At 53.2% G+C, this 21,931-nt stretch overlaps 1 protein-coding gene across 5 annotated transcripts in view; it reads left to right on the top strand.

The window, feature by feature from the left end:
• Positions 1-6,571: 6,571 nt before the first annotated feature.
• Positions 6,572-21,931, top strand: part of ppp1r16a (protein phosphatase 1, regulatory subunit 16A) — an 85,678-nt gene continuing 70,318 nt past the window's right edge. For 2 of the 5 annotated variants that reach the window (XM_087987690.1, XM_087987689.1), the window contains exon 1: positions 6,572-6,664. The gene's annotated coding sequence lies outside the window, so the exon portion shown is untranslated. Of the gene's footprint in view, positions 6,665-18,795; positions 18,877-21,931 lie in introns of those variants that run through there. The other 3 variants (XM_087987694.1, XM_087987691.1, XM_087987692.1) reach the window with 3 other exon arrangements.

Here is a 21,931-nt window from a genome sequence, read left to right as displayed (position 1 = left end):
TCCTGTTCCTGCCTTATCTCCATAACCCTTGATTCCACTATCCTGATTCCAGGGATGGCAGGACTGACGGATGATGAGTGACTGGGTTGGTTAGGATTTCATTCACAGGGTAGTTCACCGGAGTTTAGAATGAGGGGAGATATTCATAGATACCTACTAAATCTTAACAGGACTACACAGATGCAGGAAGGATGTTCCAATGACTGGGCAAGTTCAGCACCAGGGGTTACAGTTGAAGGATAGCACGTAGGTAGGCCATTAAGGACTGAGATGGGGAGAAATGTCTTCACCCCGAGAGTGGGGAGCCTGGGGAATTCTCTAACAGAGACCAAGCCATTGAATGCTTCGAAAGAAGGAGTTAGATCTAGTCCTTCAGGTGAAAGTGTATGGGCAGAGAGCAGGAGCAGGTGACTGAGATGGATGATCAGCCATGACTAGCTTCGAAGGGCCGAATGGTCTCCTCCTGCTGCTATCTTCTTTGTTTGGATATTCCCCATGAATGAATGAACGGGTGTCACCATCGTTTAACACTAATGGCCCACATTCCGAAGGGCAACCTGGGATAAGAGTGAACTCTGACCCAGAGCTGAACAGGTAGCTATTGGAATGAAGTCAGAACCTCACTGGGTTTCCCCGGGCCCTCTGAGGGACGGGCAGATGGAGACTGCACTGAGGACACTCCTATTGGGGGGGGGGGGGCAATTCACCAAGCATGACATTGAGATCGATCTGGGGCAAGGGGCAGGGTAGCACGTGAGGGGGCAAAGCACCAGGGGTCAGGAGGTTGCCATAGTGATGGGGGTAGAGGGAGTCTGTCACTGGCAGGAATCACCATACTGCGGGGGGGGGGGGGTAAAGTGGGTATGGGAGCAGGATAACCCCCAATGGGGCAGAGCTGGCCAGGAGCAGGGGGGCAGGTTCCAGTCTCTGGAGACCCACAGCTGCAGGCAGGAGCTGAGGGGAGGCAGGGGGTGAGGGGGGACGGAAGGGTCCAGTGCCTCCTGCCTGCCCTCTCTGCCCAGCTCCTCCAGCTCTCCGGCCTGGCACGGGGGTGGGACCCAGATCCTGTACAGATCTCCGATGTTCCCGCTGCCTCACACACAGCGTCTGGCACCTCAGGGCGTGGGCTGGGATTCAGGATCAATCCATGGTCCAGGATTTTCCTCTCCGCTGGGAATTGCTCGGGTCTTTCAGACACATAGCGGAAGGAGCAGAGCAGGTGGTGGGACTTTGGGCAGCATCAGGGCACGTGGGGATCACGGTGAAGACCAGTCAGTGAGGTCCTCCCCCACCTCCCTCTCCCTACCCTGGGACCCGCCCATCATAACTATCCCATTCCCAACTCGCAAAAAAACACAGCCCAGTGAGAGCAGCTCGTGGGATCGTGCTGTGCACAACCTGTCATTGATCCACACTGGGAAAACACTCACTTCACATCAACACAAACCTTCTGTGCAGGGCATCAAGATATCCTGAGGATGTGCCAGGCGCAACAGCAATGAAATCTTTCCCATTTTAACCATCATCGGAATAGGCAGATGGGACCACAGCACTGACCCTCTGACAGTGCGGCGCTCCCTCAGCACTGACCCTCTGATAGTGCAGCGCTCCCTCAGCACTGACCCTCTGATAGTGCAGCACTCCCTCAGCACTGACCCTCTGATAGTGCAGCACTCCCTCAGCACTGACCCTCTGATAGTGCAGCACTCCCTCAGCACTGACCCTCTGATAGTGCAGCACTCCCTCAGCACTGACCCTCTGATAGTGCAGCACTCCCTCAGCACTGACCCTCTGATTGTGCAGCACTCCCACAGCACTGACCCTCTGATAGTGCAGCACTCCAACAGCACTGACCCTCTGATAGTGCAGTGCTCCCTCAGCACTGACCCTCTGATAGTGCAGCACTCCCTCAGCACTGACCCTCTGATAGTGCAGCACTCCCTCAGCACTGACCCTCTGATAGTGCAGCACTCCCTCAGCACTGACCCTCTGATAGTGCAGCACTCCCTCAGCACTGACCCTCTGATAGTGCAGCACTCCCACAGCACTGACCCTCTGATAGTGCAGCACTCCCACAGCACTGACCCTCTGATAGTGCAGCACTCCCTCAGCACTGACCCTCTGATAGTGCAGCACTCCCTCAGTACTGACCCTCTGATAGTGCAGCGCTCCCTCAGCACTGACCCTCTGATAGTGCAGCACTCCCTCAGCACTGACCCTCTGATAGTGCAGCACTCTCTCAGCACTGACCCTCTGATAGTGCAGCACTCCCTCAGCACTGACCCTCTGATAGTGCGGCGCTCCCTCAGCACTGACCCTCTGATAGTGCAGCACTCCCTCAGCACTGACCCTCTGATAGTGCGGCGCTCCCTCAGCACTGACCCTCTGATAGTGCAGCACTCCCTCAGCACTGACCCTCTGATAGTGCAGCGCTCCCTCAGCACTGACCCTCTGATAGTGCAGCGCTCCCACAGCACTGACCCTCTGATAGTGCAGCGCTCCCACAGCACTGACCCTCTGAAAGTGCGGCGCTCCCTCAGCGCTGAACCTCTAACACTGCGGCACTCCCTCAGCACTGACCCTCTGATAGTGCAGCACTCCCTCAGCACTGACCCTCTGATAGTGCAGCACTCTCTCAGCACTGACCCTCTGATAGTGCAGCACTCCCTCAGCACTGACCCTCTGATAGTGCGGCGTTCCCTCAGCACTGACCCTCTGATAGTGCAGCACTCCCTCAGCACTGACCCTCTGATAGTGCGGCGCTCCCTCAGCACTGACCCTCTGATAGTGCAGCACTCCCTCAGCACTGACCCTCTGATAGTGCAGCGCTCCCTCAGCACTGACCCTCTGACAGTGCGGCGCTCCCACAGCACTGACCCTCTGATAGTGCAGCGCTCCCACAGCACTGACCCTCTGACAGTGCGGCGCTCCCTCAGCGCTGAACCTCTAACACTGCGGCACTCCCTCAGCACTGACCCTCCGACAGGCTGCATACCCTCAGTCAAGGTTAACTCCTTGCAGTGGAAGAGAGAAAGTGAGGACTGCAGATGCTGGACAGTCAGAGTCAAAAAATCCTGGGCTTCCTCCACCACCAAATCCAAGCCACCTGACGCCCGGAGGGAGAACGCTTCATCTTCCACCTTTGACCCTGCATCCAAACGGCATCAACAGTGACTTCATTAGCTTTAAATCACCCCTCCTCCCAGATCCAACCCTCCAACTCGACACCACCCTCTTGACCTGTCCTACCTGTTCATCTTCTTTCCCACCTAAACGCTCCACCCTCCCCTCCAACCTATCACAATTACCTCCCCCTGCATCTATCTGTCGCTTTCCTACCCCCACCCCCCTTCCCTCTCCACATTCCTGATAAAGGGTTTATGCCCAAAACAATGGGTCCTCTGATGCTACTTGACCTGCTGAGCTTTTCCAGCGCCACACTTTTCGACCCCTTGCAGTGGACGTCGAACAAGTTTTGGGGAGACTGAAGAGCGTCTTGCACAGATTTGACGGTCCTCCAAGCACAGTCGACGTTCCCCAGGATACCAACAGTCTGTGGAGCAGAGTGACCTGTGTCACGGAGCTGCTTGGGACGAATCCTACCTCGGGTGTCTACCTAGGGTAGGCAATGGCCTTATAATATTATTGCTAGACTCTTAATCCAGAACCTCAGTTAATGTTCTGCGGACATGGGTTCAAATCCCACCACGGGAAAAGGTGGAATTTGAATCCAAGAATCTAATGATGACCATGAAACTATTGAACATTGTCAGGGTCAGTAACTGCCATCCTTCCCCGGTCTGACCTACACGTGACTCCAGACCCACAGCAATGAGATTCATTGGATTCTTATTTCCAATTCTTTATTGGATTCAAATTCCAGCTTTTCCCGTGGTGGGATTTGAACCTCTGGGCAATTAGGGATGGACAATAAATGCTGAGCCTAGCCAGCCATGCCGTCATCCCATCAATATAAAAAACCTCTCTCTTCAAGCCTCTTTGTAAAGGCACATTCAAGAAGGAGGTGGACGGGAGTGACTTGTCCGTCCGTCTCCTCGAGGGCAGCATGGGGAGGGCGTAAGACTCAGGAAGTGTTTGAAGGATTTGATGGCCAAGGGGTCTCCCTCCCCACCAGCCCAAGTCCCCATCTTGGAGAAGGGCCACTGGACCCGAAATATTAACTCTGCTTCTTCCCCCTCTGCACAGCTGCTGACGGCTCTCTCCAGCAACTCCTAGATCTTGTTTTCCCTTGGTGTTGGAAAGCTCTGGCCTTGAGACCTTCTTCCCTGTGACAGACTAGCAGCCATGGGTAGTCAAACTCAAAGGTAAAAACAATGACTGCAGATGCTGGAAACCAGAGTCTAGATTAGAGTGGTGCTGGAAAAGCACAGCAGTTCAGGCAGCATCCGAGGAGCAGTAAAATCGACGTTTCGGGCAAAAGCCCTTCATCAGGAATACAGGCAGAGAGCCTGAAGGGTGGAGAGATAAGTGAGAGGAGGGTGGGGGTGGGGAGAAAGTAGCATAGAGTATAATAGGCGAATGGGGGAGGGGATGAAGGTGATAGGTTGGGGGGAGGGCGGAGTGGATGGGTGGAAGAGGAGGTAGGCAGGTAGGACAAGTCATGGGACAGTGCTGAGCTGGAAGTTTGGAACTGGGGTGAGGATGATTGAATGGCGGAGTGGACTCGATGGGCAGAATGGCCTTACTTCCGCTCCTATGTCTTATGGTCTTAGATGAAGGAAGGGAAATGAGGAAACTGTTGAAGTCCACATTGATGCCCTGGGGTTGAAGTGTTCCGAGGCGGAAGATGAGGCGTTTTTCCTCCAGGCGTCTGGTGGTGAGGGAGCGGCGGTGAAGGAGGCCCAGGACCTCCATGTCCTCGGCAGAGTGGGAGGGGTAGTTGAAATGTTGGGCCACGGGGCGGTTTGGTTGTTTGGTGTGGGTATCCCGGAGATGTTCCCTAAAGCGCTCTGCTAGGAGGCGCCCAGTCTCCCCAATGTAGAGGAGACCACATCGGGAGCAACGGATACAATAAATGATATTAGTGGATGTGCAGGTAAAACTTTGATGGATGTGGAAGGCTCCTTTAGGGCCTTGGATAGAGGTGAGGGAGATGGTGTGGGTGGAGGTTTTGCAATTCCTGCGGTCGCAGGGGAAAGTGCCAGGATGGGAGGGTGGGTTGTAGGGGGGCGTGGACCTGACCAGGTAGTCACGGAGGGAACGGTCTTTGCGGAAGGCGGAGAGGGGTGGGGAGGGAAATATATCCCTGGTGGTGGGGTCTGTTTGGAGGTGGCGGAAATGTCAGCGGATGATTTGGTTTACGCGAAGGTTGGTAGGGTGGAAGGTGAGCACCAGGGGCGTTCTGTCCTTGTTACGGTTGGAGGTGTTGGGTCTAAGGGCGGAGGTGCGGGATGTGGATGAGATGCGTTGGAGGGCACCTTTAACCATGTGGGAAGGGAAATTGCAGTCTCTAAAGAAGGAGGCCATCTGGTGTGTTCTGTGGTGGAACTGGTCCTCCTGGGAGCAGATACAGCGGAGGCGGAAGAATTGGGAATACGGGATGGCATTTTTGCAAGAGGTAGGGTGGGAAGAGGTGTAATCCAGGTAGCTGTGGGAGCCGGTGGGTTTGTAAAAAATGTCAGTGTCAAGTCGGTCGTCACTAATGGAGATGGAGAGGTCCAGGGAGGGGAGGGAGGTGTCAGAGATGGTCCAGGTAAATTTAAGGTCAGGGTGGAATGTGTTGGTGAAGTTGATGAATTGCTCAACCTCCTCGCGGGAGCACGAGGTGATGCAAATGCAGTCAACAATGTAGCGGAGGAAGAGGTGGGGAGTGGTGCCGGTGTAATTACGGAAGATCAACTGCTCTACGTAGCCAACAAAGAGACAAACTCAAAGGGTCAGCAGGCTGGATGGGCTGAATGGCCTACTCCTTACATTTTACAGTCTAATGGACACGTCTGCTCCTAGGGAGACTTTCCAGCCCCTCCCAGGTTTGTGTGGAGGGGGCTTCCTCCTTCCCTAAATCTTCACATTTTCCATTCCATGCCCCATCCTCCTTTTATTTTTCGTCCGCCGACAGCAAGGCGCTTGAAGAGCCCCTTTAAGGGCTGACCCTGCCTTCACCCCCCGCCGTCACCATCGGCTCCAGTTACTATGGAGACCGCCATGACGACGGCCCCCATAACAACCAGACTCCGTGACCTCACCTGCTAGACCACTAAAATCAAACAAAATAAATAATCACTAGAATGCTGCACCAGATAAAACATTTTATAAAATAAAACAATGATTGACAGTAAATATCTCTCCTGATTTGGAGAGGGCCGTGACATGTTGCTAGGTGACGCCGCTGGGGGTCAGAGGTGACCACCGGCTCAATAAAACTAAGGGTTTTAATCGCCCACACACAGTTCACTCTGTGTTTTTTTGTAGTGAGAAGCGGGGAGAAAGGGACTGTTTAAAATAATATTTGAGTTTTCCGAGGTTGGGGTAAAACAAACAGCGGGAGGGGGCGGGGTTACCAAGATGGCGGCGGTTGCCGTGGAAACGGGAGTCGGCGAAGCCTGAGGCCTAGGCCCCGTGTATGGAGCCCGCGCTCTGTGTCATCCTCCCGCGACCGGCGCTGCGTGAGACCGGGGACTGACAGCGGCCTGAGTGGAGAGCTGTGAGTACCGGGGCCGGGGGGCCGGGTCTACAGCAGGTGGCTCCTTCCCCCGGGGTTTTTTCTCTCTCTCAGGGAGGGGAGAGGCTTTGCCATTATATCGGGCTCTGAAGCATGATCCCCGGGCTCCCCACCTCCCCCACTATTTCCCCCCCCCTCTCTGTTCCCCCCCCCTCTCTGTTCCCCCCCCTCTCTGTTCCCCCCCCCCTCTCTGTTCCCCCCCCCTCTCTGTTCCCCCCCCTCTCTGTTCCCCCCCCTCTCTGTTCCCCCCCCCTCTCTGTTCCCCCCCCTCTCTGTTTTCCCCCCCCTCTCTGTTCCCCCCCCCTCTCTGTTCCCCCCCCTCTCTGTTTTCCCCCCCCTCTCTGTTTTCCCCCCCCTCTCTGTTTCCCCCCCCCTCTCTGTTTCCCCCCCCCCTCTCTGTTTCCCCCCCCTCTCTGTTTCCCCCCCCTCTCTGTTTCCCCCCCCTCTCTGTTTCCCCCCCCTCTCTGTTTCCCCCCCCCTCTCTGTTTCCCCCCCCCTCTCTGTTTCCCCCCCCTCTCTGTTTTCCCCCCCCTCTCTGTTTTCCCCCCCCCTCTCTGTTTTCCCCCCCCCTCTCTGTTTCCCCCCCCCTCTCTGTTTCCCCCCCCCCTCTCTGTTTCCCCCCCCCTCTCTGTTTCCCCCCCCCTCTCTGTTTCCCCCCCCCTCTCTGTTTCCCCCCCCTCTCTGTTTTCCCCCCCCCTCTCTGTTTCCCCCCCCCCTCTGTCCTCCCCCCCCCTGTCCTCCCCCCCCCCCCCTCTGTCCCCCCCCCCCTTCTGTCTCCCCCCCCCCCTCTGTCCTCCCCCCCCCCTCTGTCCTCCCCCCCCCCCTCTGTCCTCCCCCCCCCCCCCTGTCCTCCCCCCCCCCCCCCCTGTCCTCCCCCCCCCCTCTGTCCTCCCCCCCCCCCCCCCTGTCCTCCCCCCCCCCCCCCCCTGTCCTCCCCCCCCCCTGTCCTCCCCCCCCCCTCTGTCCTCCCCCCCCCCCTCTGTCCTCCCCCCCCCCCTCTGTCCTCCCCCCCCCCCTCTGTCCTCCCCCCCCCCCCCCTCTGTCCTCCCCCCCCCCTCTGTCCTCCCCCCCCCCCCCTCTGTCCTCCCCCCCCCCCCCCTCTGTCCTCCCCCCCCCCCCTCTGTCCTCCCCCCCCCCCCCTCTGTCCTCCCCCCCCCCCCCTCTGTCCTCCCTCCCCCCCCCCTCTGTCCTCCCCCCCCCCCTCTGTCCTCCCCCCCCCCTCTGTCCTCCCCCCCCCCCCTCTGTCCTCCCCCCCCCCCTCTGTCCTCCCCCCCCCCCTCTGTCCTCCCCCCCCCCCTCTGTCCTCCCCCCCCCCTCTGTCCTCCCCCCCCCCCTCTGTCCTCCCCCCCCCCCCCTCTGTCCTCCCCCCCCCCCCCTGTCCTCCCCCCCCCCTCTCTGTTTCCCCCCCCCCTCTCTGTTTTCCCCCCCCCCTCTCTGTTTCCCCCCCCCCTCTCTGTTTCCCCCCCCCTCTCTGTTTCCCCCCCCCTCTCTGTTTCCCCCCCCCTCTCTGTTTCCCCCCCCCTCTCTGTTTCCCCCCCCCTCTCTGTTTCCCCCCCCCCTCTCTGTTTCCCCCCCCCCCTCTCTGTTTCCCCCCCCCCCTCTCTGTTTCCCCCCCCCTCTCTGTTTCCCCCCCCTCTCTGTTTCCCCCCCCCTCTCTGTTTCCCCCCCCCCTCTGTCCTCCCCCCCCCCCCCGTCCTCCCCCCCCCCCCTTCTGTCTCCCCCCCCCTTCTGTCTCCCCCCCCCCCTCTGTCCTCCCCCCCCCTCTGTCCTCCCCCCCCCCCTGTCCTCCCCCCCCCCCCCTGTCCTCCCCCCCCCCCCCTGTCCTCCCCCCCCCCCCTCTGTCCTCCCCCCCCCCCCCTGTCCTCCCCCCCCCCCCCCTCTGTCCTCCCCCCCCCCCCTCTGTCCTCCCCCCCCCTCTGTCCTCCCCCCCCCCCTCTGTCCTCCCCCCCCCCCTCTGTCCTCCCCCCCCCCCCTCTGTCCTCCCCCCCCCCCTCTGTCCTCCCCCCCCCCCTCTGTCCTCCCCCCCCCCCCCCCTGTCCTCCCCCCCCCCCCCCCTGTCCTCCCTCCCCCCCCCCTCTGTCCTCCCTCCCCCCCCCCTCTGTCCTCCCTCCCCCCCCCTCTGTCCTCCCTCCCCCCCCCTCTGTCCTCCCCCCCCCCTCTGTCCTCCCCCCCCCCCTCTGTCCTCCCCCCCCCCCCCTCTGTCCTCCCCCCCCCCCTCTGTCCTCCCCCCCCCCCTCTGTCCTCCCCCCCCCCCCCCTCTGTCCTCCCCCCCCCCCTCTGTTTTCCCCCCCCTCTCTGTTTTCCCCCCCCCTCTCTGTTTTCCCCCCCCCTCTCTGTTTTCCCCCCCCCTCTCTGTTTCCCCCCCCCCTCTCTGTTTTCCCCCCCCTCTCTGTTTCCCCCCCCCCTCTCTGTTTTCCCCCCCCCTCTCTGTTTTCCCCCCCCCTCTCTGTTTTCCCCCCCCTCTCTGTTTTCCCCCCCCCTCTCTGTTCCCCCCCCCTCTCTGTTTCCCCCCCCCCCTCTCTGTTTCCCCCCCCCCTCTCTGTTTCCCCCCCCCTCTCTGTTTCCCCCCCCCCTCTCTGTTTCCCCCCCCTCTCTGTTTCCCCCCCCCCTCTCTGTTTCCCCCCCCCCTCTCTGTTTCCCCCCCCCCTCTCTGTTTCCCCCCCCCCCTCTCTGTTTCCCCCCCCCTCTCTGTTTCCCCCCCCCTCTCTGTTTCCCCCCCCCTCTCTGTTTCCCCCCCCCTCTCTGTTTCCCCCCCCCTCTCTGTTTCCCCCCCCCTCTCTGTTTTCCCCCCCCCTCTCTGTTTTCCCCCCCCCTCTCTGTTTTCCCCCCCCCTCTCTGTTTTCCCCCCCCTCTCTGTCCTCCCCCCCCCCCTCTCTGTCCTCCCCCCCCCCCCTCTCTGTCCTCCTCCCCCCCCCTCTCTGTCCTCCTCCCCCCCCCCCCCTCTGTCCTCCCCCCCCCCCCCCCTCTGTCCTCCCCCCCCCCCCCCCTCTCTGTCCTCCTCCCCCCCCCCCCCCCCCCCCCCCCAACTCAAGGCTGAGTTAGCAAGATTCTCGACAGATCAGGAGCCTAGGGTTATGGTTGAAGGGCAAGAAAGTGGAGTTAGACCACACCAGATCACCCATTATTTTCTTGAATGGCAAGATTCGATAGGGAGTGCAGGAGGATATGCCAGGAGCAACACCAAGCAAACCTGAAGATGGGGTGTCAACCTGGTGAAGCTCCCAAACTGGACTACATCCAGTGGGATTGGATGAAAGCTCAAATCCTGCAGCATCCAGTCCTTTTTATAATAATGGACAAGTAAACAACTTGTCGAAGGAGGAAGCTGCCACAAATCTCCCCATCATCAATGAATCAAGAGCCAAAATAAAAGTTCAAAAGTTAGGGATGCAGCATTCATGGCAATCAGGGACCTATCTATCTCTGTCTTAAATACACTCAATAACCAGGCTTCCACAGCCCTCTGCGGCAAGGAGTTCCACAGATTCCCCACCCTCTGACTGAAGAAATTCCCCCTCATCTCCATTCTAAAGGGTTGTCCCTTCACTCTGAGGCTTTGCCCTCAGGTCCTCGTCTCTCCTAATAGTGGAAACATCTTCTACCCATCCACTCCCCTCAGTATTCTGTACACCTCAGTCCAATCCCACGGCCCACCACCTCCCCCATATCCTTCTAAACTCCATTGAGTTCAATCCCGGAGTCCTCAACAGCTGCTCATATATAACAAGCCCTTCATCCCCAGGATCATTTTTGTAAACCTCCTCTGGAGCCCTTCAAATGCCAGCATGTTTTCCTTGGATACTGGGCCTGACACTGCCCATAATATTCCAAATGCGCTCTGACCGGCACATGTCTGCTCTTATATTACTGCCCAGCAAACATTACATTTGTCTTTCTGCTTACTGAACCTACATCTTAATCTTAAGAGAATCCTGAACTCTGGCTCCCAACTCCCTTTGTGGCTTCAGAGTGCCAAAGCCCTTTCCCCATTTAGATAATATTCTATGCCGCTATTCTTCCTAGCAAAGTACATAACCTTACATTCTCCCACGTTTGTATTCCATCTGCCACTTCTGATACCCTACCGTATGGAAACAGGCCCAACACATCCACACAGACCTCCAAATGAGGACCCACCCAGACCCATTACCCTTCCATATATTTCCTTCTGACTAATGCACCTTACACCATGGGCAATTTAGCATGGCCAATCCACCTGACCTGCACATCTTTGGATAGTTGGAGGAAACCCACACAGACACAAGGAGAATGTGCAAATTCCACGTGGTCACCCGAGGCAGGAATCGAACCCAGGTCCCTGGCGCTGTGAGGCAGCAGCACTAACCGCTAAGCCACCATGCCGCCCTCCTCTGTCTACTCTCCTCATCAGTCCAAGTCCTTCTGTAGTCTTCTGTTTCCTCAACACCTGTTGTTTGTCATTTTGTGCACTTAGCAACAATCCCATCGGTTCCTTCATCCGGACTAATGTGTAATGTGAATAGTTGTGGTCCCAGCACTGACCCCTTTGGAACTCCCGTGGAGACTGGCTGCCATCCTGAAAAAGAACCCTTTTATCCCCACTCTCTGCCTTCTGCCAGTAAGCCAATTCTCTGTCCAAGCCAGTACCTTACCCCTAGCATCACAGGCTCTTATCTTTAGTGGCCCCCTGTGCCTCACTTGTCAAAGGCCTTCTGGAAACCCAAAAAGATCCAAAATTCACAGGCTCTCCTTTGTCTAACTTGCTCGTTACCCCCTGAAAGAATTCTAACAGATTTGTCAGGCATGACCTCCCCCTGTTGAAGCTGTGCTAACGCAGCCCTATTTTACCAAGCACTCATGGGTACTCTGCAATCTCATCCTTAATAATGGACTCTTAAAATCTTACCAATGTCCAAGGTCAGGCTAATAGGTCGATCAGGTTTCTGACTCCCTCCCTGGGTAATTTGGGAAACATCACACAAATTTATACAAAGAGAAAGAAACAAATGAAGAGGGAAGGTGAAGCATGGTAATGTTATCATTCACTTCAAGAGGGCTAGAATACAAGAGCAGGGATGTGCAGTAGGGCTTTTGGGATATTGTAAGCAGTTTTTATTTATTTATTACTGTCACGTGCTGAAGTGCAGTGAAAATTGTTGTCTTACATGCTTTATAGGCAGACTGTACTATGCAAGTGCATCAGGGTAACAGAACAGAGTGCAGGGTACAGTGTGACACTGAGAAGGTGCAGAGAGAGATCAACATTAACGTTAGAGGTCCATTCCTAAGCCTGCTACCAGTGGGGAAGAAGCTGTTTGAATCTATTCGTATGTGTATTCAAACGTTTGCATGTGCTGCCTGACGGAAGAGATTATAACCAGGGTGGGAGGGTCTATGATGATGGCTGCTTTCCCTCGGCAGTGGGAAGTATAGGCTGAGGCAACGGATGGAAAGCTGGTTATCCTGATGGACTGGGCTGGGTTCACACCTCTCTGGTTTGTCGTGGTCTTGGGAAGTTGCCATACCGTTCTGTGATTCATCTGGTATGGATCCTTTCTATGGTGCATCTGTTAAAAAGGGGTCAGAGCCCCTGTGGAAATGTCGAATTTCCTCAGCCTCCTAAGGGAGTAGAGGTGTTGTGCTTTCTTGACAATAGTATCAATGTGGGTGGTGCTGAAAATGTGTTGCTGGAAAAGCACAGCAGGTCAGGCAGCATCCAAGGAGCAGGAGAATCGACGTTTCAGGCATGAGCCCTTCTTCAGGAATGAGGAGCGTGTGCCAAGCAGGCTAAGAGGGTGGGCCAGGGCAGGCTGTTGGTGATGGTCACTCCCAGGAACTTGATACTCACGACCATCTCCACCTCAGCCCCATTGATCCAGACAGGGACGTGCCCTCTACTCCACTTCCTGAACTCAGTGACCAGCTCCTTCCTTTTGCTGACATTGATGGAGAGAGTTTTTATCTTTACACGATGCTGCTAATCACTCCACCTCCTCCCTGTACTCCGTGTCATTGGTGTTTCTGATCTGACCCACGGCAGTAGCATCGTCAGCAAGCTTGTAAATGGAGTCGGTGTGGGATTTGACCACGTGGTTATGTGTGCATCAGGTGTATAGCAGGGGGCTGAGTACATACTCTCTGGGGCACCGCTGTTGAGGATTACCATGGAGGAGGTGTTGTCCCCTATCCTCACTGATGGCGGACTATGGGTCAGGATCCATTTCCAGAAGGGGGGAGCTGAGACCGAGGTCTCAGTTTGGGGATGAGTTTGTTTGGAATGATGGTTTTGAAGGTGGAGCTGTAGTCACTAAACAGGAGCATGATGTAGGTGTCCTTGTTGTCCTGATATGAGTATAGGGTCAGGGAGATGGCATCTGCTGTGGACCTGTTGCAACGGTAAGTGAATTGCAAAGGATCAACGCAGGTTGGGAGGCTGGAGATGATGTGAGCCATGACCAAACTCTCAAAGCACTTCATAGTCACATAATGATGGAGGTGAGAACCACCAGGCACGTTGCATGTTTTTTTCTTTGGCACTGGGATGATGGTCGTTTCCTTGAGGCAGGTGGGAATGTCAGATCAGAGGAAGAAGAGGTTAAAGATGTCAGTGAATACTCCCACCGGCTGGTCCATGCAGGACCTGAGTGTACGGCCAGGGTCTCCATCTGGGCCTGTCCCTCTCTGTGGGTTCACCCTCAGGAAGGCCGATCTAACATCTGTTTGAGACAAAACAGCAGATGCTGGAATCCAAACTAGACCAGCAGGAACCTGGAAGAACACAGCAAGCCTGGCAGCATCAGGTGGAGAAGTCAACAAAGAAGGGTTATACTGGAAAGGTTGTCTTGTCCACCACCTGATACTGCCTGGCTTGCTATATTCTTCCGGCCTCCAGGAAAGATGTGCTGGAGTTACAAGAATCCAGAGGAAGTTCACACGAGTGATGCTGGGGGTGAAGGGCCTGTCATATGAGGAGTGGTTGAGGAACCTGGGTCTGTACTCAATGGAGTTCAGAAGGATGAGGCAAGGTCTGATTGAAACTTACAAAAGGGCAGCACGGTGGCTCACTGGTTAGCACTGCTGCCTCACAACACCAGGGTCCCAAGTTCGATTGCAGCCTTGGGTGACTGTCTGTGTGGAGTTTGCACATTCTCCCCGTGTCTGCAAGTGCTCCGGTTTCCTCCCACAGTCCAAAGATGTGCAGGTTAGGTGAATTTACCATGCTAAATTGCCCATAGTGTTCAGGGATGTTAGGTGCATTAATCAGGGGTAAATGTAAGATAATAGGGTAGGGGAATGTGTCTGGGTGGGTTACTCTTCAGAGGGTCAGTGTGGACTTGTTGGACCAAAGGGCCTGTTTCCACACTGTAGAGCTTCTACATCTTCTATATACAGGGTTACAGGGTATATGAGGGGTGTGTTTGGAGGGTTGATGTGGACTTGATGAATGCTAAGAGGCCTGGATAGGGTTGACATGGAGAAAATGTTTTCACTCACAGCAGAGATGAGGACCCAAGGGCATAGCCCTCCGAGTGAAGGGAAGACCATTTAGAAACTTGATGAGGGATTTCTCTGTCCAGAGGATGGTCGATCCGTGGAACTCGTTGCCACAGAAGGCTGTGGAGACCAAGTTACTGAGTATATTTAAGACCGAGATCGGTAGGTACTTGATTAGTGAGGGGATCAAGGGTTACAGGGAGAAGGCAGGAGAACGAGGTTGAGAAACATATCAGCCATGATGGAATGGTGGTGCAGAATCGATGGGCTGAATGACCTCGTTCTGCTCCTGAGATTAGCTTTTCAATTCCAGGCTTTTTTCAAATTTTTATGCTGTTATTGGACTCCTGCCCTCTCTGGATTACCCAAAGCAGCAAAAGTGCCCAGTACATTGCCATGCTCATTAGTTGGAGCAGCTCCTTATGTTCCTTAGTGTAACAGTAGCCTAGGGCACGTTCAGTGCTGTGAAGGCATACAGCCAGGCACTGCAGAGCAGCTTTGCAACTGTAAGCTCAACTTTCTGTTAATGGCAATGGAATTTTCTAGGTTACTGTGTTAGATTACACGTGAATCCTTGGCTCACATTCAGATCCCTGCTGCTGTGTTTTGCTGATGTTTATCTGAGCTGGGAAAGTTATTGTACTTTTGGCAGTCATAAACTCAGAGCAAAGTGTTTCTTGTAATTTCACAATCAAACAAGATCCAATGTCTGTCTGAAAACTTCAGGAAAGCTGCAAGAAAAGGAATTGAGGGTTTGTTTTGCTTTCATCCTGTGAATGAGTGAATGTTTTTTAAAAAGAACAAACTCCAAAGATGTGGGTGCCCATGGCAAAGCCAGCCTCTACTGTGCATTCCCTGCGGTGTGTGACACCACTTTTTTATTACCCCCCACACTACCGCCTAACTGCGTTTGTGCTTATTTTTCCACCAGCTCCCCTGTTGTGTGTGCAGGTGTGAGACACAGTGAGAGACACAAGGTGTACAAAACTTTATTCAATTTCCACCACCAGGAAGAAAGGAAACACCCGAGTGGCCAGTGACAAGCGATGCCCTTCACATCAAAGGGCACTGCTGTGTGATCAAACAATGAAGGGGAGGGCAGGGACTAAATCAAAATAGAGTTGGAGGGGGAACTAATGCACTCCACTCCCTGCGGCGCCCACCTCTCCCTGAACAACTCCAGGGTGTCAGTGGACACCGCGTGCTCCTTCTCCAAGGACACCCGGGCCCTAACGTAGCCGCGGAAGAGGGGCAGGCAGTCGGCCCTAACGACCCCCTCCACGGCCCGCTGCCTCGACCTGTTAATGGCCAGTTTGGCCAGGCCCAGGAGCAGACCCACGAGGAGGTCTTCAGACCTGACCTCCCTCCTCTGTACCGGGTGCCCGAAGATCAGGAGCGTGGGACTGAAGTGCAGCCAAAAACAGAGGAGAAGGTTTTTAAGGAAATCAAAAAGGGAGTGCAAACGCCCACACCCAATATACACGTGGTCCATGGACTCCACAGCGCCACAGAACAAGCAGTTGGGCTGGGAGTCCGTGAACCACCGTAATCTGCGGTTGCAGGGGACTGCTGCGTGCAGCACCCTCCACCCCAGATCCCCGAGAGAAAGGGGGAGGACCCCCGCGTAGAGAGCCCTCCACTGGGGATCCCCACCGCCCGGTGGCAAATGGGCACGCCAAGGCGTGTCCGGACGGTGGATGAGGGAGAAGAGGTGGACGGTGTGCAGCAGCAGTCGATACAGAGCCCGCCTTTTTACGTCCGTAAAAGAGATAAAATTAAAATTCCGGAGGCGGCTCAGGTTGTGGGGCACAGGCTCCCGCGGGAAGTACGGGACCTTGGGGCCAATGTGAAATTCCGTCCGGGCAGGGGGTGACACCACTTTACCATGCTGGTGTCAGAGGTGGATTGCGGGACGTTTTAATGGGCTGAGAAAGGAATTCTCTTGAGCTCATGACTTCTTCCAATCACCTTAAATGTGATGATTGCACAATACATAACATTATTTGCAATTTCTCTGATATAGGTTGAAGCAGTCCATGTCCAAGATCTGTACAATATCCAGTTTTGGGCAGGAAGGTGACAAATAACATTTTGCCCATACAAATGCCAGGCAAAGACCTTTTTTTTTAAAATATAAAAGAGCAGGTCAACTGTGATAACTCACCTCCTGACTCCCCAAAGTCTGTCCACCATCTACAAAGCACAAGTCAGGAGTGTGATGGAATACTCCCAACTTGTCTGGATGGGTTCAGCCCCAACAACAACTCATCAAACAAAAGGTGTCTATGTTAGATCTGAACTTATCTTTACAACAGCCAATCACCAACCCCATCACAAGGGTAGCTAGGGACGGGTAAGACATACTGCTTTGTGAAACATAAAATCCCTACTGTGTGGAAGCAGGTCACTCTGCCCATCCAGTCCACACTGACTCACCTCCCTACCTTATGCCTGTAGAGGTGGATTGCGGGACGTTTTAATGGGCTGAGAAAGGAATTCTCTTGAGCTCTGCCTTTCCCATGGCCAATCCACCTGACCTGGACATCTCTAGATTGTGGGAGGAAACCCACACAGACATGGGGAGAATGTGCAAACTCCACACAGACAGTTGCCCGAGGTGGGAATTGAACCTGGGTCCCTGGCACTGTGAGGCAGCAGTGCTAACCGCTGAGCCACCATCCACCCCACGGTGGCCTTGATCACATCCCCTGAATGAACTAAAACAACAATCCAGTCCACCTGGTTTATGTGGGGGTTTACATTCCACACATGCCTTTCTCCATCAAGTAAGCATCAAATATCCCCTTCAAGCCCTCCATTTGGCTTCAATGATTGATGAGACTTGGGTGTCATTGGCTGGGCCAACATCTATTTAATCCCTAGTCACCCCCTTGAGAAGTTGGGGGTGAGCTGCCTTCTGAACCGCTGCAGTCACACGATGCCCTTAAGGAGGGAATCTGAGGAATGTGACTCAGCGACAGTGAAGAAAGAGTAACATATTGCCAAGTCAGGGTGATGAGTGGTTAGGAGGGGAACTTGCAGTTGGTGGTACCCTGATATATCTGCTTGTCTTTCTAGACTTAAGTACCACCCTCTGTGTGAAAAGATTACCCCTTTGGTCTCTCTTATATCTTTCCCCTCTCACCTTAAACCTATGCCCTCTAGTTCTGGACTCCCCGACCCCAGGGAAAAGACCCCATGCCCCTAAACCTCTATAAGATCACCCCTCAGTCCAGGCGCTCCAGGGAAAACAGCCCCAGCCTGTTCAGCCTCTCCCTATAGCTCAAATCCTCCAACCCTGGCAACATCCTTGTAAATCTTTGCTGAAGCCTTTCAGGTTTCACAACATCTTTCCGATAGGAAGGAGACCAGAATTGCACGCAATATTCCAACAGTGGCCTAACCAATGTCCTGCACAACCACAACATGACCTCCCAACTCCTGTACTCAATACTCTAACCAATAAAGGAAAGCATACCAAACGCCTTCTTCACCACCTTATCTACCCACAACCCTACTTTTAAAGGAGCTATGAACCTGTATTCCAAGGTCTCTTTGTTCAGCAACACACCCTGAGACCTTACCATTAAGTGTATAAGTCCTGCTAAAATTTGCTTTTCCAAAATGCAGCACCTCACATTTATCTGAATTAAACTCCATCTGCCACGTCTCAGCCCATTGGCCCATCTGATGACTATGACTCTAAGTGGTCGTGGGTTTGGAAGGTGCTGTCTAATGAGCCTCTGAGTTTCTGTAGTGTACCTTGTAGATGGTATTCCCTGCTGCTGAGCATTGGTCGTGGAGGGAGTGAATATGGAAGTTGGTGGACAGGGACGGTGCCAATCAAGAGGGCTGCTTGTTCCTGAATAGTTTAGACCTTAGAGTGTTGTTGGGGCTGAACCCATCCAGACAAGTTGGGAGTATTCCATCACACTCCTGACTTGTGCTTTGTAGATGGTGGACAGACTTTGGGGAGTCAGGAGGTGAGTTATCACAGTTGACCTGCTCTTTTATATTTTAAAAAAAAGGTCTTTGCCTGGCATTTGTATGGGCAAAATGTTATTTGTCACCTTCCTGCCCAAAACTGGATATTGTACAGATCTTGGACATGGACTGCTTCAACCTATATCAGAGAAATTGCAAATAATGTTATGTATTGTGCAATCATCACATTTAAGGTGATTGGAAGAAGTCATGAGCTCAAGAGAATTCCTTTCTCAGCCCATTAAAACGTCCCGCAATCCACCTCTGACAGGCATAAGGTAGGGAGGTGAGTCAGTGTGGACTGGATGGGCAGAGTGACCTGCTTCCACACAGTAGGGATTTTATGTTTCACAAAGCAGTATGTCTTACCCGTCCCTAGCTACCCTTGTGATGGGGTTGGTGATTGGCTGTTGTAAAGATAAGTTCAGATCTAACATAGACACCTTTTGTTTGATGAGTTAGCCTTTTACAATTGGTACAACTTGTCAATCAAGTGTTTATACAGACTTTTTCCTTGTAAAGGGACTTTTCCATTGAGTCATACAACTTTGTCTGATCAATGATAAATAGTGCCACGCCCTAGTCTATCTCAGCCGCTGCTGACAGTGCACGCTTGTGAACTGAGGATGGTGGTGCTATTGATCAGGGAGCACCTGCACGGACTGGCTCACCTCTCATTCCTGGAAGCTGGATCGTCAGAGTACTGCTAGTTTGGAATTGTCCTCATCTCCTTCCAGGTGGGAGGCTAATCTTTATAGATTCTACTTTAAGAGATGTTTACGGTATAGTGTAAAGGCAGTCTCTGTGTCTCTGTCAGTTTTCCAAGGCTGTCTTTCCAAGTTGTTTGCCAGTGTTCGTGCTCTCACTGGTCTGACCTTGCCTAGTAGCATCTAGCTTATAAAGCTACACCTAGATATTGAAAAAGTGCTTATCACATATCCAGCAGCACAAAGAAATCCACTCGTTTATCAGGTTGCTGTTTGTGGAGCCCTACTGTGTGGAAATTGTCTCCCTAAATGACTGTGTGAGAGAATCAATGACAAACCATCAGTCGGATCTTGGTCATGGCCTACCATCACCACCGTGTCAGCATCCTGGGCTCGGTCTGAAATGAGTCCGAGTCCCCCATTAGAAGTGTGGTGTTTAAATGTAGAAGTGTCATGACTAAATGTTTACCACCATTGCCTCCCATGAATATAGTTTAATTGTTACAAACCCATGAATTGACAGCAGTTCCCTTCGTTGCTGCCTGCTCAGCGTCTAGCACCCCTGATGAGCAGATGGTAACTCAGACAGCAGCTTGTCCTGAATTACAGTTGAGGGAACTGTATCTCTTTTTCCCCCGGCCTGAATTAAGGCAATCGTAAAGTCTGAAGCTGAATGCTTCTGCTAGTATCTGAACGACATCACTGAGTAGGTGTCACTTGATGACTAGTTCTGTGGCTTTTCTGATAATTGAGAGGATTGGATAGTAACTAGGCAAGTTTTTCAGTTGATCCTGTTTTCCTTATGGATAGAATATAAACGGGGAGTTTCCCGTGTTGGAAATGGGAGTGCACAGATTTAAGGTGATTGGCTAAAGAAGCAACAATACCTGCAGAGAGACTTTCAGACAGCAAGTGGTTAGGATCTGGAATGCACTGCCTGAGACTGTGTGGGAGGCTTCAGTTGAGGTATTTGAGGGGGCAATCGCATTATTACTGGTAAAGGCACAGTGTGCAGAGCTATGGAGGAAAGCTTAGGGAGTGGCACTTGGTAAATTGCTTCTACAGTTTGTTGATGCAGGTAAGTCTGTTCAAACAGCCTCCATCTGTACTGTAACTGTTGTGATTCTGTGATATTGTAGCTGGATCAGCAAAGCCAGTGGATTCAGTCTTTGAGCACCAGATCTGGACGGTTGATTAACCTCTTGCTCTGCCATGGATGAGGTACGCATGTGGGGAAGAGAACCCTGAGCTTGACGAGAACAACAAAATATATTTTCTTGCATTGAAAAGAGAACTTGTGCCTTGTCTGTTATCTCCAGTCTCCTGTTACTTCGATATACAGTAAACTGGCTGTAGTGTGACATACAGTCACCAGTTCAAAGCAGATCTAGACAGTTGTTGGAGGGAATCCTGAGGGACAGGATGTACATGTATTTGGAAAGGCAAGGACTGATTCGGGATAGTCAACATGGTTTTGTGCGTGGGAAATCATTTCTCACCAACTTGATTGAGTTTTTTTGAAGAAGGAGCAAAGAGGATTGATGAAGGCAGAGTGGTAGAAGTGATCTATATGGATTTCTGTAAGGTGTTCGACAAGGTTCCCCATGGGAGACTGGTTAGCAAGGTTAGATCTCATGGAATACAGGAAGAACTAGCCATTTGGATAAAGAACTGGCTCAAAGGTAGAAGACAGAGGGTGGTGGTGGAGGGTTGTTTTTCAGACTGGAGGCCTGTGACCAGTGGAGTGCCACAAGGATCGGTGCTGGGTCCACTGCTTTACATCATTCACATAAATGATTTGGATGTGAGCATAAAAGGTACAGTTAGTAAGTTTGTAGATGACACCAAAATTGGAGGTGTAGTGGACAGTGAAGAAGGTTACCTCAGATTATAACAGGATCTTGATCAGATGGGCCAATGGGCTGAGAAGTGTCAGATGTTGGACTGGGGTGGGCAGAGTCAGAAATCGCACAACACCAGGTTAGAGTCCAACACGTTTATTTGAGATCAGAAACTTTCAGAGCATAGTCCCTTCGTCAGGCGAAGTGAGAGGGAAGAATACAGAATTTATGTGCAGAGTGATCAAAAGATCATACATATACTGTGAGTGGGGTGTCGAATAATGAGTCTCTGCAGGTAGCTAAGGGTGTTAGATGGGTCAGTAGATGCGGCTAGTTTAGTTTGTGAAACTTGCTTGGAATTGACAATTGTACTGAAGGATCTGTCTCTAAAACAGCCATAACCTAAACACCACCCTTGGCATTCATTGGTATTACCATCACTCAATCTCCCAGTATCAGCAACCTTGGGTTTACCATTGACCAGAAACTCTATTAGATTCACCATATAAACAGAGTGGCTGCAAGAGCAGGTCAGAGGCTGGGAATCCTGCAGCGAGTAACTCACCTCCTGACCCCCCCAAAGTCTGTCCACCATCTATAAGGCACAAGTCAGGAGGGTGATGGAATACTCCCCACTTGCCCTGGATGGGGGCAGCTCTGACAACACTCGGGAAGCTTGACACCATCCAGGACAAAGCAGCCGCTTAATTGGCACCACATCCACAAACATCTATTCCCTCCCCCACCGACGCTCAGTAGCAGCAGTGTGTACTGTCTACAAGATGCACTGCAGAAACTCACCAAAGATCCTCAGACAGCACCTTCCAAACCCACGACCACTTCCGTCTAGAAGGACAGGGGCAGCAGACACATGGGAACACCACCCACTGCAAGATCCCCTCCAAGCTCCTCACCATCCTGATTTGGGAATCTGTCGCTATTCTTTTATTGTTGCTGGGTCAGAATCCTGGAATTCCCTTCCTAAGGGTGTTGTTTAGTGATAGCGTGCATTATGTAGTTAGATTTTGGTTGAACTAATATTGTCAGTAGCTTGTATTCCTACCTGATGTTTGTGTGTTTACTGAGGTCACCATTATGACAAAGATTTGAATACTGAGGAGTGGTTTGTTCCTTTGAAAGTTTCAGTTCAAATGACAACAGCCTGGATTGGAGCTATCCCGGTGTTGAATATGCTATTCTCTCTGGATGCAGGAAGCTGAGTGCACTGTGTGGTTCTTTTTATT

This window comes from Chiloscyllium plagiosum, unplaced genomic scaffold (assembly GCF_037043375.1).
Source record: "Chiloscyllium plagiosum isolate Xiang-an unplaced genomic scaffold, Cpla_swu_hap1 HiC_scaffold_5, whole genome shotgun sequence".
NCBI lineage: Eukaryota > Metazoa > Chordata > Chondrichthyes > Orectolobiformes > Hemiscylliidae > Chiloscyllium > Chiloscyllium plagiosum.
This window is presented reverse-complemented; position numbering and strand designations above follow the sequence as displayed.